We start from the raw sequence: 13740 nt of genomic DNA, 5'->3' as shown, positions 1-13740 counted from the left end.
TCTCAGAGATCATAGTACTAGCCGTTGAGGTCGGGTATGAACCTCCTATTAGAAAAACTAGCTAAAAGAGAGAATCAAGAAGAATTAATCTACAAAAAAATAAATTATTATTTGACAAACTCATGATAGAATTAACATACCTCTTCGAAGATAAAGTCCAACCTTGTAAAGATGATATAAGAAGAAGGAAAAAAAGATCTAACACCACTGTAGCAGAGACAAGGCATAGACTACTTGGCACATTTTCATCTCTTGTGAATGGACAAAGAGAATCTGGGCAGCAGGACCCCTCGGTTTGCGAACTGAACAATTAGTACAACAATCAATATTGCATCTGTGCAATGCTTTTCTAATTGAATTCCAACAAGGACTACCTGTTACTTTATATGGAAGGAAAGAAACTGTGCAATAATGGAAAAAAAATAGACCCAATCCCCACAGAACTCTGCAGAATATAAATAAATGGATCTTAGATTTGAAAGCCTCACCTCTTAAGGATGAAGATACGAATACCTTACCACCCAACGGACTGTAAAAGGTTAAATACTAATACTACGGTTTTGCTTTGTGTAGGGGTATAACAGATCATTAGACACAGCTGGGTGGAACACATGGATTATGGAAAAAGGCGAAATCATGTGGACAAAAACATGATGCTTAACAAAGAGCAACTCTCTGGAAGCAATAATAAAGGCTATGAAGGAAGGCATGCAATATGCAGACTACATACAAGAAGTTTGGGTAAATGAAGAGATGGCAACCCCACTCTTTTATAACCCACCAAAGACTCACTGGCCTATCCATTTAATATATGATTTGGTAGATATTAAATCTAAATTAGGACATGCGGATTTCTGTAACTATAAATCACCAACACTGCTTAACTCCCTAAACAGCTTAGCTACTGATACTCTCAGTGGACATATTTTGGATGGTAGGACAAATGTAGACCTCAACCACAACGAGGAGCACTATGTTTTTAACTAGTAATGGAATATTTCTTTTTTGATCCAAAAAAAAAAAAAAAAAAAACCGTTGTAGCAAAAGTGAAAGATGGGACTTGAAGTAAACACAACAATAAGAAACACGTTCAATGCTAAGGATCTCACAAACAATCAGGGTGCTCACCCCAGCTGGACAGGTATACCATTACTTGGTATTTTGAGCTTCTGAAAATAATTCTTATCCCTTTGCATGTGTGACCTTGAGATTTATATATCTCTAGGGTGGAGATGACTAGCCATAAAGTCCACCATAAGTGAGATGCTAGCCCACTAATGCTCATATCCAGAATGCCCTTAAGGCTTACCTTGACAATTACTAGAAAGCCCCCAAAAGAATTAGGGAACAAAATTACAGAACTGCCATTAATAAAACAAAACAAATTGGTTTTGCAAAAAATAGAGAAAAAAATAGATAAGTTTTTATTAATAAATAAACACAAATTTGCAAAATCATTTTATTAATAAATTCTTTCAAAAGGCAGTCTGTAGGTACGTACGCGTACACTTTCATAATTGTCAAGTCACTGGCAATGGAGCACTAGTCACTAAGATCAATACTCAACGTACACATAATCTTTACATGGATGGACTCCATAGATTCAAAGTGTACTAACCATAGAGAGACTAGTCCTCATATCTCCCATAGTCTGAGCAATTTTAACTTGCACCCCTCAAAACCCATCATAGTCCAACAATGTATATTTATACAATAATACATTATGATGGGTGCGGTCAAGTCAAGGACTACAATATGGTTAAACCAGATGATCATCCATAAAATCAGTCCAAACAATCCAATGGACCAAATAACTACATAAATCATCACAAACAATAAATGCCACAAATAATCAAAATAACCTTACAAATGTCCAATGTGAATGTGCAAGTAAAATAATAACATATGTTGGGCCACATAATTCCTACACCTCTCTCATCTTCTTTCTCAATATTTGTCAATGATAATGAAGATTGGTGCCTAGAACACTCGCGGTCTCATGATTCTAGAAACACTGTTGTTTCTAAGTGGTCATTTAAAAACTAACTCTCTCTTGTGGGTCTTTTAGAAACAAGAGTTAAACCATGTTATTTCGATTTTGCATTCAAAACTTTTGAACAAAGCTGGAATATCATCATCTATCAAGAATCAGATGGTGGATGAATCTGGGTTCTTTGGGACAATTATCTACTGGAAGTCACTCCCTTCTTCTCTTCAGCCCAATTAATCGATCCACCTCAAAGTTTCTCCTATAGGTTCTGATCAAACTTTTGAAATCTCTATGATTTATGGATTTAATAAAGCTTCTGGTAGGGAAAACCTATGGTCTTATTCATTAATATTGGTTCCAACATCTCTTCTCCTTGGATCATGATGGGCGATTTCAACACCATTATGCACCTCTCAGAGAAACATGGTGGAGCCCCTATCACAGAGCAGATGATTACTCCTATGGTTCACTGCATGTCTACTGTAGGTCTCTCTGATTTATCAAAAGCAAGTGCGTTCTTTACTTGGTGTAATCACTCTATTGGTGAAGATAGAAAGACATCTAAATTAGATAGAGTAATGGTTGATGCTCAATGGCTTGAGACCTACCTGTGTTTCCATGCACACTTTCACCCCCTCCTCCTGTCTCAAACCATTCCCTATGGTTGTTACTCTAGGTAATGACTACCAACATCGTAGAGGTCCCCAATTTTACTTTTGGAACCATTGGGTGAACCATGATGATTTTCTTGAGTTACTAAGTTATGTTTGGAAACAACCTCTGGGGAGCCAATCAGGTTCTCATATGTAGTGTTTGCAGTTTAACTTGTTAATTTCTTTCGTTTCGAAAATCCAAACCGCATAATGCGGCGGTTCTGAAAAAGAGCGACGGTTTCAGTATTAAATTGGTGCAAAAAAATAGTTTAAACACAGTATCTAGTGCGGTACAATTTTGATATAAACGAACACATGCCACTTTTGTTATTAATTCATTAAGATCCTATTGAAATTGCGATCAAACAATCAATAGAATCTGACATTAATAGAGACAAAGCAAGTAAATCTAAGAAGAGGAGTGAAGACGAAACGAAAGACTGAAATAGGGAATTAGGGATAAGGTAAAGGTAATGTGTTTTAATTGTACAATTACATTTATATCCCTTAATTTGGTATGGTACCAATTCGGTACATACCGACGGTATGAGTACCTAAATTTGGTACCGTATCGTACCGAATTTTAAAATTCCCCCGGCCCTTACTTAGAGTACTTTTCAAATCTGATTTTGAACATGGGTAATCTACAAGGTTCATCAATTGGATCAAACAACTAGTGGGGAATCCTCAATATGTTATATTCTTGAATAATGCTCAATCACCTAGGTTTTTAGTGAACAAAGGTCTTTGCCAAGGCTGCCCCCACACCCCAATTGTCTTCAATTTAGTTTTACAAGTTCTCACAAACTACATTATAGAAGCTGCTTCAATGGTGCATTTCAACTCCATCAATTTTGCACCAAACCTGGCATCTCCTCCATATGTTTTGCCGATGACTTGTTTATTTTTGGGAATGCAACACTCCAGAATGCAGAATCTTTGAATACACTACTTGAATTTTCTGAAAAAGTCTGTACTATTTGTCAACAAGAATAAGTCAGCTCTCCTTCTATGTAACACCCCAGGTCTTATTCAGGATATCTTCAACAACACTTTGGGATTTTCTATTGGCTTTTTTTTCTGATTAGATACTTGGGTGTGCCTATTACTACCAAACGTCCCATCCCTTCTGACTTTGCAGCTTTGATATCAAAGGTAGAGGGACGACTCTCAACATGGAAAGCAAAGGTGTTATCATATGCAAGAAGATTAACTTTAATTAAATATGTTGTTTACGGAATGATCAGTTATTGGATGCAATGCTTTGTTATCCCAATGTCAGTTATACATCACCAGGAAAGGGCAATTTCTAGATTTTTGTGGTGGGGCTCTAATGATCAAGGTTCTTTCAAAGTCTCATGGAAGAATTTATGTCACCCAATTGAGGAAGGTGGCTAAGGCTTCGCTGCATTTACATTTGAAACCTAGCTTCTTTGATGAAACAATTATGGCTACTATGCTCAAGGAAAAATTCTTGTTGGAGCAACCACGGAACAATTTATCTCCGAAATTCGGCGAAATATCGCCGAATTTTGGTGATTTCACCCCCGACAAACCGAAACTAGGGGGTTAAACGAGATTTGGGGCGATATCTCGCTTGTTTATCGCCGAACTGGCGAAATTTCGACAATATCGCCGGAAAATTAGAATGTTTTCTCCAAGACTCTACAACTCCTCCTCTGCAACTACCTATGATTCTCTGAAACAAGTAAAAAAATTCACCTCTTATCTTGGATTTGATTACACTTCACCTCTAATCTTCTGGACCGATCAGAAATTGGGATTGAGAAGACATGGCAGAGGCCAAGACGGTGTCTCATCTTTACGGCTTCACCTGTGTAGATCCATGCTATTGTCATCGGTTCAATTCAGTATACTTGCAGCCTGCAGGCTGTTTAGAGAAGAAGAAGACGAAGTGAAAGTTAAAGCTTTCCATTCCTTAAGCCTTAAAGTAAAACACTGATGCGTTGGTACTTGTGAATGGAGCAAGCATTATTACAAAGAGAGAATAACTTCATGGTTTAACCACTTTATCAATTAATTAATATTAAAAATGACGGTTATGAGTTTTTTTTATCTAAATATGATATACTATTTGATTGAGTTTTGCAGATGTGCTGTGACATATCACATAATATCATATTATATATTTATATTATATATCAAATCTGTCATACATTTGTTTTAAACTTTTAAATTTTAATAACAATTTGGGGGGAAATATCGCCGAGATTTTGTTCATTGGGAGCAACTACTTTTAGCAACGTTATCTTCAGCATCACACCATTAGTCTCTTCCACAGACTTCAAATTACTCCACTTCTGTTTCTTCCATACTCAAGACTCGATCCACAGCTTGCAAATATATTCAATACTTGATTTATGATAGAAATGAAGTATCCACTTAGTTCGACCCTTGGTTAAAAGAAGGGCCTCTATACGTCTCCACTGCTACCTTCTCACTAGAAGATCATGATAGAAACCATTTTGACCGTGTTAAGGATTTGATATCACATGGTAGTTGGGTCAACCTTGAAACCGATCCCCTTCTTCAAAGTTTACGACCAGAAATAACATCCACTAGATTGATTCGTCGGATTCAATGTGACACTCCGATCTGCTGCCTTGAGTCTTCTGGTAAATTCTCACTTAAATCAACCTATGATCTGATCTGCAAGTTTCTTGGCATAAATTAATCTGGTTCTTTAGTGCACAAAAGCGTTTCTCTTTCACTTCTTGGCTGATATGCTTGCAGCGACTGCCCACAAAGGATCCTCTTCTAAGATGGAATCAATCAATAGATCCAACATAAACTTTTTGCAAATCAGAAAATGAATCACACAACCACCTTTTCTTCAATGTGCTTATTTATCTGAAATGTTGCTCTCTTTGCATGGCTATCAAAATCACACCTCTCTTCCATGGTCTACTGAGATCGGTTGGCCCGGCCAACTTCTCATTTAAAGGGAAACAACTCCATTAATGACATCCAGGGTTTCTCCTTAATAACAGTCATCCACCATTTATGGAATGAAAGAAACAGGTGAGTTTTCAATTCCAAGGAGCAAAATCCAGAGGTTATTTTCAATGTGGTTTCTAGTATCACTTCACTTCATCTCAGTTTAGAGATTCACGAAAACCAGTCATTGATACTCATGTTCACCGTTCCCTTTTTTTGGGTCATGGAAAACCTTCAGATGAGATACATTGCTGATAAAGAAATTATGCATATTACTGGTTTCCACCTCAACCAGGCTGGTTCCTCATAAATTGTGATGGTTCGATCAAAGATAATTATGGAGGTTTTGGCACCATTTGTTGTGATCACAATGGTTTGGTTATCTTTTTTTTTTTTCGATAATAAAACAACGGAGTCAAGGACTCAAAGAGAAACTACAAGGAAGCAGCATCACAATCCACCTGAAGGATCTCCTCCAATGGTTTGGTTATCTTTGTTGCTTCGATCTGGAGGAAAGAATAATATCACCATCCTACAAGCTAAGATGTTGGCAATTAAAACAGGTCTTTTGTTTGCTATACAAAAAAGGCTCTACCAAGTCATTTTCAGTCTAATTATATGGTCTCTATGCACACCATTCTTGGAGTATTCCAACTGGCATGGACCATCATAGACATCCTTGAAGACATTGATGAGCTTCAGAGAAGTTTTGTAAGCTGTGAGTTACATCATGGAGTAAGGGAGACTAATCGATGGGCTAATTACTTGGTGAGCTTATCTACTATTGATCATGCCATTTCTTATGATCCTATAAAATTACCTGAATACCTTGCTCTTTTCGTTCAACAAGCAAGACAAAGCCAACGGTTTTTCAGGCTATAACTTTACAGTATAAGTCTCCCTCCTCTCCCAAAAAAAGAAGAAAATTTGAATTAAGTTGGCCAATTTCAAATCCGAATCAGTATTTGAATTGGAAAATGGATTAAACAGGACTACATTGGTTTCCTTCTAAGGACTTTTTCTTTTTTTTTTTTGCAAATTGCTCCGGCACCAAACATATGCCTTTAAACATGATACCCTAGATCCTTTATCTTTGAAAATCAGAGACACTCAAAAGTTAGACTTTTATTTGATAGATTAGACCAATTCGTTACTAAATGTTGTTGAACCATCAATCTTTTTTAATATCAAAACTACCATTTGAATTATATACCTGAAGACCAAAACAAAGGAAAAGAAAGAAGTTGGGGGTGTGAGAAGTCATGAAGATTTGTTGGAGAAAGTCTAACAGAGAATGGCAGATGAAGTCACTTTTCCAAATTATACAGACGGTTATAATGATACTAACAACTAAACCATTCTAACAAAACTCAAACCGTGTGCTTTTCAAAGATAGAGTGGGTGTCAGTGTTTTTATTTTTTGATAAACCAAACATCATTTCAAAACTAAAGAGAAAAGAGGAAGTCTGCAATACAAGGATCCATAATCCATGGTTGGAAGTTGGCCAATCTAACTTATCCGGGAAACATAGGGCCTTCTGAGATAGGGAGTTAGCTACATTGTTATTCTCCCTTGTTGAAATAGAAAAACTGCAAGGAACTAAGTAGTTATTGTCACCCACCAAGGCTGCAATGTTGGTAGGAGTTCCACTTCCAAATTAATAGCTTTGATTAGTGATTTGCATTCAATTCCACTATTATAAAATCAAAATGTACCTTCTGCCACACAATGTAGGAGGCCTTCTCTAAGAGCTAGTGCTTCACCTAAAATTGCATTCATTCAGGTTGTCTAAATTTAAGATGCCCAAAGAAGACTCTCTTTGGGTGATAGTGTTGAAAGGCCTTTGTTTTGGGATGCCCATGTTTTTTTTTCTTTATTTTCTTTTTATTGTTTAAAATCACTTATGATCCAAGGGTATTGAATTTATATGCATTTTCATTGTTTCTCACTATATCTAGATGTTGAAATTAGGTATGATCTAGAGTTCTCTCTCCCTTCCTTCCTTCCTTCCTTCTCTCTTCATTCTGTAAGAAGCCAAATGGCATTTTGGTTCATATTCTTTAAATGAGCCTTCTCTACCATGTGCTTGTTTTTCAAAGTCTCTTAACTTCATTGTCTGTGTCCGGGTGGGTTGCCTGGTTGGAAATCAGAGGTGATCTAAGAGAATATGTGACTCTAGTGGATGAGAAGGGGTGTATCGGTCTGTACTATCAAATCTATTAAACCAACGGTCCTTTTTTCATTTATTTTTTCACCAACCAGATGTTTCCGGATGTCTTAATCCCTGTCCCTCTTTCCTTTTGTCCCCTCTTTTTAAGGGTCAAGGTTCTCACTTTCCCCACACGATTGGATAAAAATTTCCTCTTTCGTGTATTTCTTATGGCTCTTTCCCAATTTCTATTTCTATCATGATAATGACTTCTTGCTTCTTTTCTAAGTAAGCTAACTCCTTCACTCTCTTTTCTGTCTCGACTTTTACCACTAACTTCCTCTGAGTGACGACCAAAATCTGTTGGTCACTTTTTTCTTCCTTTTCCTGCTCGCTTCTATTCTCGCCGTTTGGGGTCCTCTTCTCTCTGGTGGCGTTGCGGGTGAATGATGGGATGTCTTGGTCGTCGATTTCTTCTAGAGGTCATTCTTAGCGAGCATCGTCATCCGGAATCCTTGGGAGCTCACCTATGGAGGGCTAGAAATAGGCGGGTGATGTTGCTGAGACGGCGGTTAAGGTAGCTTGCTGGAGATTTTTGGGACATGCGGTGATGCCGATTGAAGGCTCCGTGACTAGACACCTACCCCACAAGAGAAGCAAAAGGGTGTGCCTTGGCAAGGTGCTTTGCTACAAACCTTGCCGGCGACTGAGATGGTGGAGTGCTTGGTGCGGCTGTGGGAAAATGGTGGAGCTACGTACATCATCTGTTACAATGAGAAGTTGCTAGCTGTGGAGTTCGTGTCGAAAGATCATCAGAATAGAGCCCTATCTTTTGCACTTTGGTGGATCGACTCGTGTTTGCTCCATCTTGCCCTCACCCCCTTTCCTGAGAATGCTGTGGTTGGTGACCTCGCTCCCCCCTTGGCGCTTGTGGATTCAAATGCATAACATCTCTGATGACTGCTACAAGGAATAGCTTATATTGGAAGCAGCCTCAATCTTTGGAAAGGTAGTCGATGTTCAAATCAATCTAAAAGCTTTGGGACTTCCCTCAAACGCTGCTAGAGTGAAAGTAATGTACGATCTTAATCTGCCGGTGGAACAACAAGTCTCTGTTCGTAATATTAAGGGGGAGGTGCATCAAGCAAAGTGTTTGTTTGAGCTGAAAATGATATGCTCCCGCTGTGGACGTGTTTCCCATGGAGACCGTGATTGCCCCTTTTGCAAGGTGAGGGAGGGGATACATAATATTGATTCTCCTCTTTCTGACTCATTTGTGAAGGCCAAGACTAGACCTATTCCCTCTGGTTCGTCCAAAATCTTTTCCACAAAAACTCTGGAGAAGTTCTTTGAACTTAAAACAATTAAAATATCACATTTAAAGGATGGCCGTCGTAAATCCTCTTTGCTTTCGGTGGTTGTGGATGAAACAACACCAATGGCAATAGAATGTGATGATGTTAAAACGGATGATCCAAGGAAAGTTTTCAAAAACGACTAGGTGTATTTTGAAGGGTATAATCTGAAAGAGCTGTTTGAAGAGGAATCTAAAGAAGGAGAAAAATATAAACTTAAGGGTAAAGCTGTCTGTGTAGACCAGTCTACCCAAACGTGTGATCCCTTAAATTGTGGAGCGTTTGTGGAGAAAGAATTGGTGGAAGGGGCCCAAACTGTGAACATCTACCATGTTTATTGCAATAATGAATTCGCCAAAGGGGGGTGCCAAGGCAGCAGGGCTAAGGGAGAGCAAGAGGGGGATCCTTCGGTGACGGATGAGAATTGGGGTGATGAACCAGGATACCCTAACCGCAAGAGGAAGAGGCCCCAAACAAATAACATCCTGCCTTTTGACCCTATGGATCTTTCCAGTCCTTCGTGAACTCCCTCCTCTCTAACTCAATCAATCTTGACTCTCTTCTTATCCATGAAAGAGGACATTATGGTTTGGATTTTTGATAGGGCCAATCAGAATATGATACACCTCTTCTCCAACACTTTTTATCAAGCACCTCTACAAGAGCAACCACTGATGGACAACCAGGTGACCCCCGTCTCTCATTTCTTGTGGTTTTTAGACAAATTTGCAATCTTTCTCCTTGACTGCTGTTCTAGAGTAAACCAATTAGTCTGTAAATTTGCTAAACTCTTCTCCTAACATAAATTGCTCTCTGTGTTTTTCTAACCCTGATTGGTGATTGGTTGTGTGTGCATTCAGGTCTTCAACGGTGGCTTTCATGTGATCTTTCCTTAGTCTAGTGTTAGTAGTACTAGTAACATTCTCTGTTTTGTTCTCTCTCTCTCTCTCTCTCTTTCTCTCTCTGATATATTGTGGTTCCTGCTCTGCCTGTGGTCTAATTGTCTTTTTGAAGGAAAGTGGAGAGAGAAGTTAGTTTCTATGAAGCTTTTTAGTTGGAATGTACGTGGCATCAATGGTGCCTTCACCCTCAAGAGATTAGAAAAATTGTGCTTGAAATTCAAACCTAACATCCTCTTTCTTTGTGAACTAAAATGCCCAAATCTTGATAAAGTGTTCAATCGTTTCAGTAGGACTATGTCTCCTTATCAATCCTTACATTTTGCTCCTGCTGAGATTGCTAATTGTTTTGCTAACTTTATGTAGGGACTGTACACTTCTTCTAATCCCTCCATCCCTCCCTTTCTTGATATGCTCTTCCCATCTGTTGAATCTATTTTAGGGGAGTCGTCCTTTTCCACTTGCCCAACTCTAGAGGAGATTTGCCAGGCTGTCTTCTCCATTGGAGCTACGAAGGCCCCAGGTTTTAATGGTCTCCAAGCTTTTTTTTCCAGCATTTTTGGGAAATGCTTAATCAGGATTTAACTGTGTTTGTTAATAATTTCTTTCAATTTGGTGTCCTCCCTGTTGGATTTTTGTTTTAAAAGAAAATATTAATATAATATAATATACTATTTAGATAAGTTTCAAAACATTAAAACTCTATCTCTCTAGTTTTGTTTTAGGACTCTCGTTTATTCTTACTCTATAGGACTCTTCTGGATGTATATTAGGTGATTTAGATTACCATGCATATGTATTTAGTCCCACATCGAATGGAGCTAATGTTTATATAATTATATATACATATATAGCTCCTAAGTGGGGTGTATGCTGATAGAGAGTTACGTGTGGATCACGCGCATGCAACAAGCTGAACCAAGTCGAGCATGATTGCGGTAGTGGTCCGTAGACCCTAGTCTAACCAAGCCATGGGGCACTATAATATTATATAAATAATATTAAGTGTCTATGATGAGTCGTGGATCTAGAAAACCCGATTTTGGGTTTTGCAGTAGGGAGGTGACGACTGATCATACAGTCACAACTCTCTGCAGGTGACCTTACATACATATGTAGCTCTCTGAAGGTATCCATACGAGCCTATAAATAGAGGTTAAGCTCTGAACAAAGGGTCACTCGGTTTTTGGTGAAAAAACAGAAATTTGAATTCTAGAGTTAGAAAAAATTCCATTTTGTTTTTCTTCATTCATGTGCTGTGTATTACTTTCGTATCTCCTTTGCAAGTAGACTCTGTTGGAGTGCTGCCTTCAGGTCTAGGAGTTGTTGTATCTTGGAGGTGAGAACGTCAAGGTCAAACCCAGTCTGCACTAAAAGGGGCATTCAAATACCTTAAGGAAAAATACTGTTCGTACACCTCAACTTACCCTATTCAAGTTCATGCTGGTTTTCCTTTCACTTCTTCTACTACATTTGGGTAAGTGATTCTGACATAAGGTATCCATTATATATTCATTTCTCCTTGATTCTGTTATTGGTCTGTCTATATTGTGCCTCTGGTCTTCTGGTTCTAACACTACCCCCTAGAATTAATCACACTCTTTTATGTTTTATTCCCAAAATTGATAGAGCTGAAGTGGTCACTGATTTTAGGCCAATTAGTCTGTACAATGTGACCTACAAGATTCTTGCCAAAATCCTGGCTTCCCAAATTAAACATTTCCTGCATAATATCATCTCCCCTTGTCAAGCTGCTTTTGTGCCAGGAAGACAAATAACTGACGACATCTTTCTGGCCAAGGAAATTTATCACTTTATGAAAAAATCCAGGGCTAAACAGGGTTTTGTTGCACTTAAACTGGATATGTCAAAAGCTTACGATAGGGTGGAATGGAGTGTGCTTCTGAAGATTCTTGGTTGCTTGAGTTTTGACTCTAAATTCGGCTCTCTAGTGAATTGTCTAATCTCTTCTGCATCTTTCTCTATTAAGCTTAATGGCTCCCCTTATTCCTTCTTCAATGGAAGCAGGGGTCTGAGATAGGGTTGCCCATTAAGCCCATATCTTTTTTTTCTTATCATGGAAACCCTGTCTCGTATTCTTGGCACTTTCAAAGCTAAGAATGCATTTAAGGGTATCAAAATTGCACGTTTGGCTCTTAAAATCACACATCTCTTTTTTGCTGATGATACTTTTATTTTTTGTCATGCTTCACTGGAAGATGTTTGTGTAATAAAAATTGTGCTAGATATCTTTGGGAATATTACTGGACAGGTGATCAATATGGAAAAAAGTGAAGCTTTCTTCAGCAAAAATACCCCCCCTCTCTTGAAGGAAAGAATCATACACTACTTAGGCATAAAAGAGATGAGTGTGTCCTCAATTTATTTGGGTAGCCCTCTTTTTTCTGGAAAAGCAAGATCTATTAGTCTTTGCCCAGTCTTGAATAAGGTGAAGTCCAAACTGGCTGGATGGAAGGCACATTCCCTCTCGTTTGCAGGGAGATTTATACTGATCCAAGTAGTGTTACAAGCGGTTCATCTGTATCATATGCAGTACACTCTATTTCCTAAAAAGGTTTGTATGGCTATAAACTCAATCTGCCAAAGATTCTGGTTAGGAAAATCAGATGCAGCTTAAAATCTTACTCTAATTTCCTGGGATAAATGTTGTTTACCTAAATCTCATGGTGGGTAAGGTTTCAAGAATATGGAACTGATGAATAGGGCTCTCTTGCTTAAACAGGGATGGAGACTCCTCATGGAGCAATCCTCAGTCTGGGTACAGTGTCTTAAGGCCAAATATTTTCCCCACACTTCTTTGTTTGACCCTAAGGTGGGGAAAAAAGTTGGTTCAAGCTTTTGGAATAGCCTGCAAGTTGTGCTTCCTAGTCTAAGAAAATTTATCTTCAAATCAGTGGGAAATGGGGAGAGCACTTTCTTTTGGTTTGATCCATGGGTACCAAACAAAGTTGATCATGTGGTAGGTGATTTTAATATGCATTTCGCACATTATAGAGTGAAAGTTGCAGATGTAGCTAGAATGAGAGGTAGGAATGATTTTGAAATTTCACTCACTTTCAACCCCCATTATATCTTCTGCTATAAACAATGTTCAAATCAATAATGTTTAGGATTCGTAGAAGTTAAGTTTCTCTTCTACTTCTCATTTGACCACTAAATTAGCCTATTAGCAATTGCTTTTGAGTTCTAATACCTTGTTTGCCTCACATATGCACAAAAGTTGGTGGCTTTTCTTTTGGAAACTTAATATTCATCCAAAATTTATTATGTTTTCTGGCGTCTATTAAATGCAGGAATCCCAGTTATTTCAATTCTCACTAAATGGCATTCAAATTCAGATTGTTGTGTGCTTTGTGGTAACAGCAGTGAATCAAGTTGGCATCTTTTCTTCACTTGCGAATGGACCCGGATCGGGATCTAGACAGCAGAGCCACTAGGATTAAGAACTGAACTGTTACCCTTCTCTAGCATTACTACCTTCTGTTTAGATCTTTTATATAACTCATCAATGGAGAGAACTATGCTAAAATGGATAGTTTCTGTTATTATCATCACTTGCCATAGTCTGTGGCAAACACGTAATGGATTGATTTTTCAAAAAATTTCACCCATTCCGGAACGGGTTTTGACATCTATTAATTCTTGGTGCCAAGAATTAAAGTTAAATCCGTTTGGATTTTCAAGTGTTGATAATTCGGTGGACTTGCAAGTAGA

The sequence above is a fragment of the Hakea prostrata genome, chromosome 2 (genome assembly GCF_041222555.1).
Source record: "Hakea prostrata isolate BN-2017 chromosome 2, UWA_Hpros_2, whole genome shotgun sequence".
Classification (NCBI taxonomy): domain Eukaryota; kingdom Viridiplantae; phylum Streptophyta; class Magnoliopsida; order Proteales; family Proteaceae; genus Hakea; species Hakea prostrata.
The sequence above is the reverse complement of the archived record's forward strand: the minus strand, read 5'-3'. Positions refer to the sequence as shown.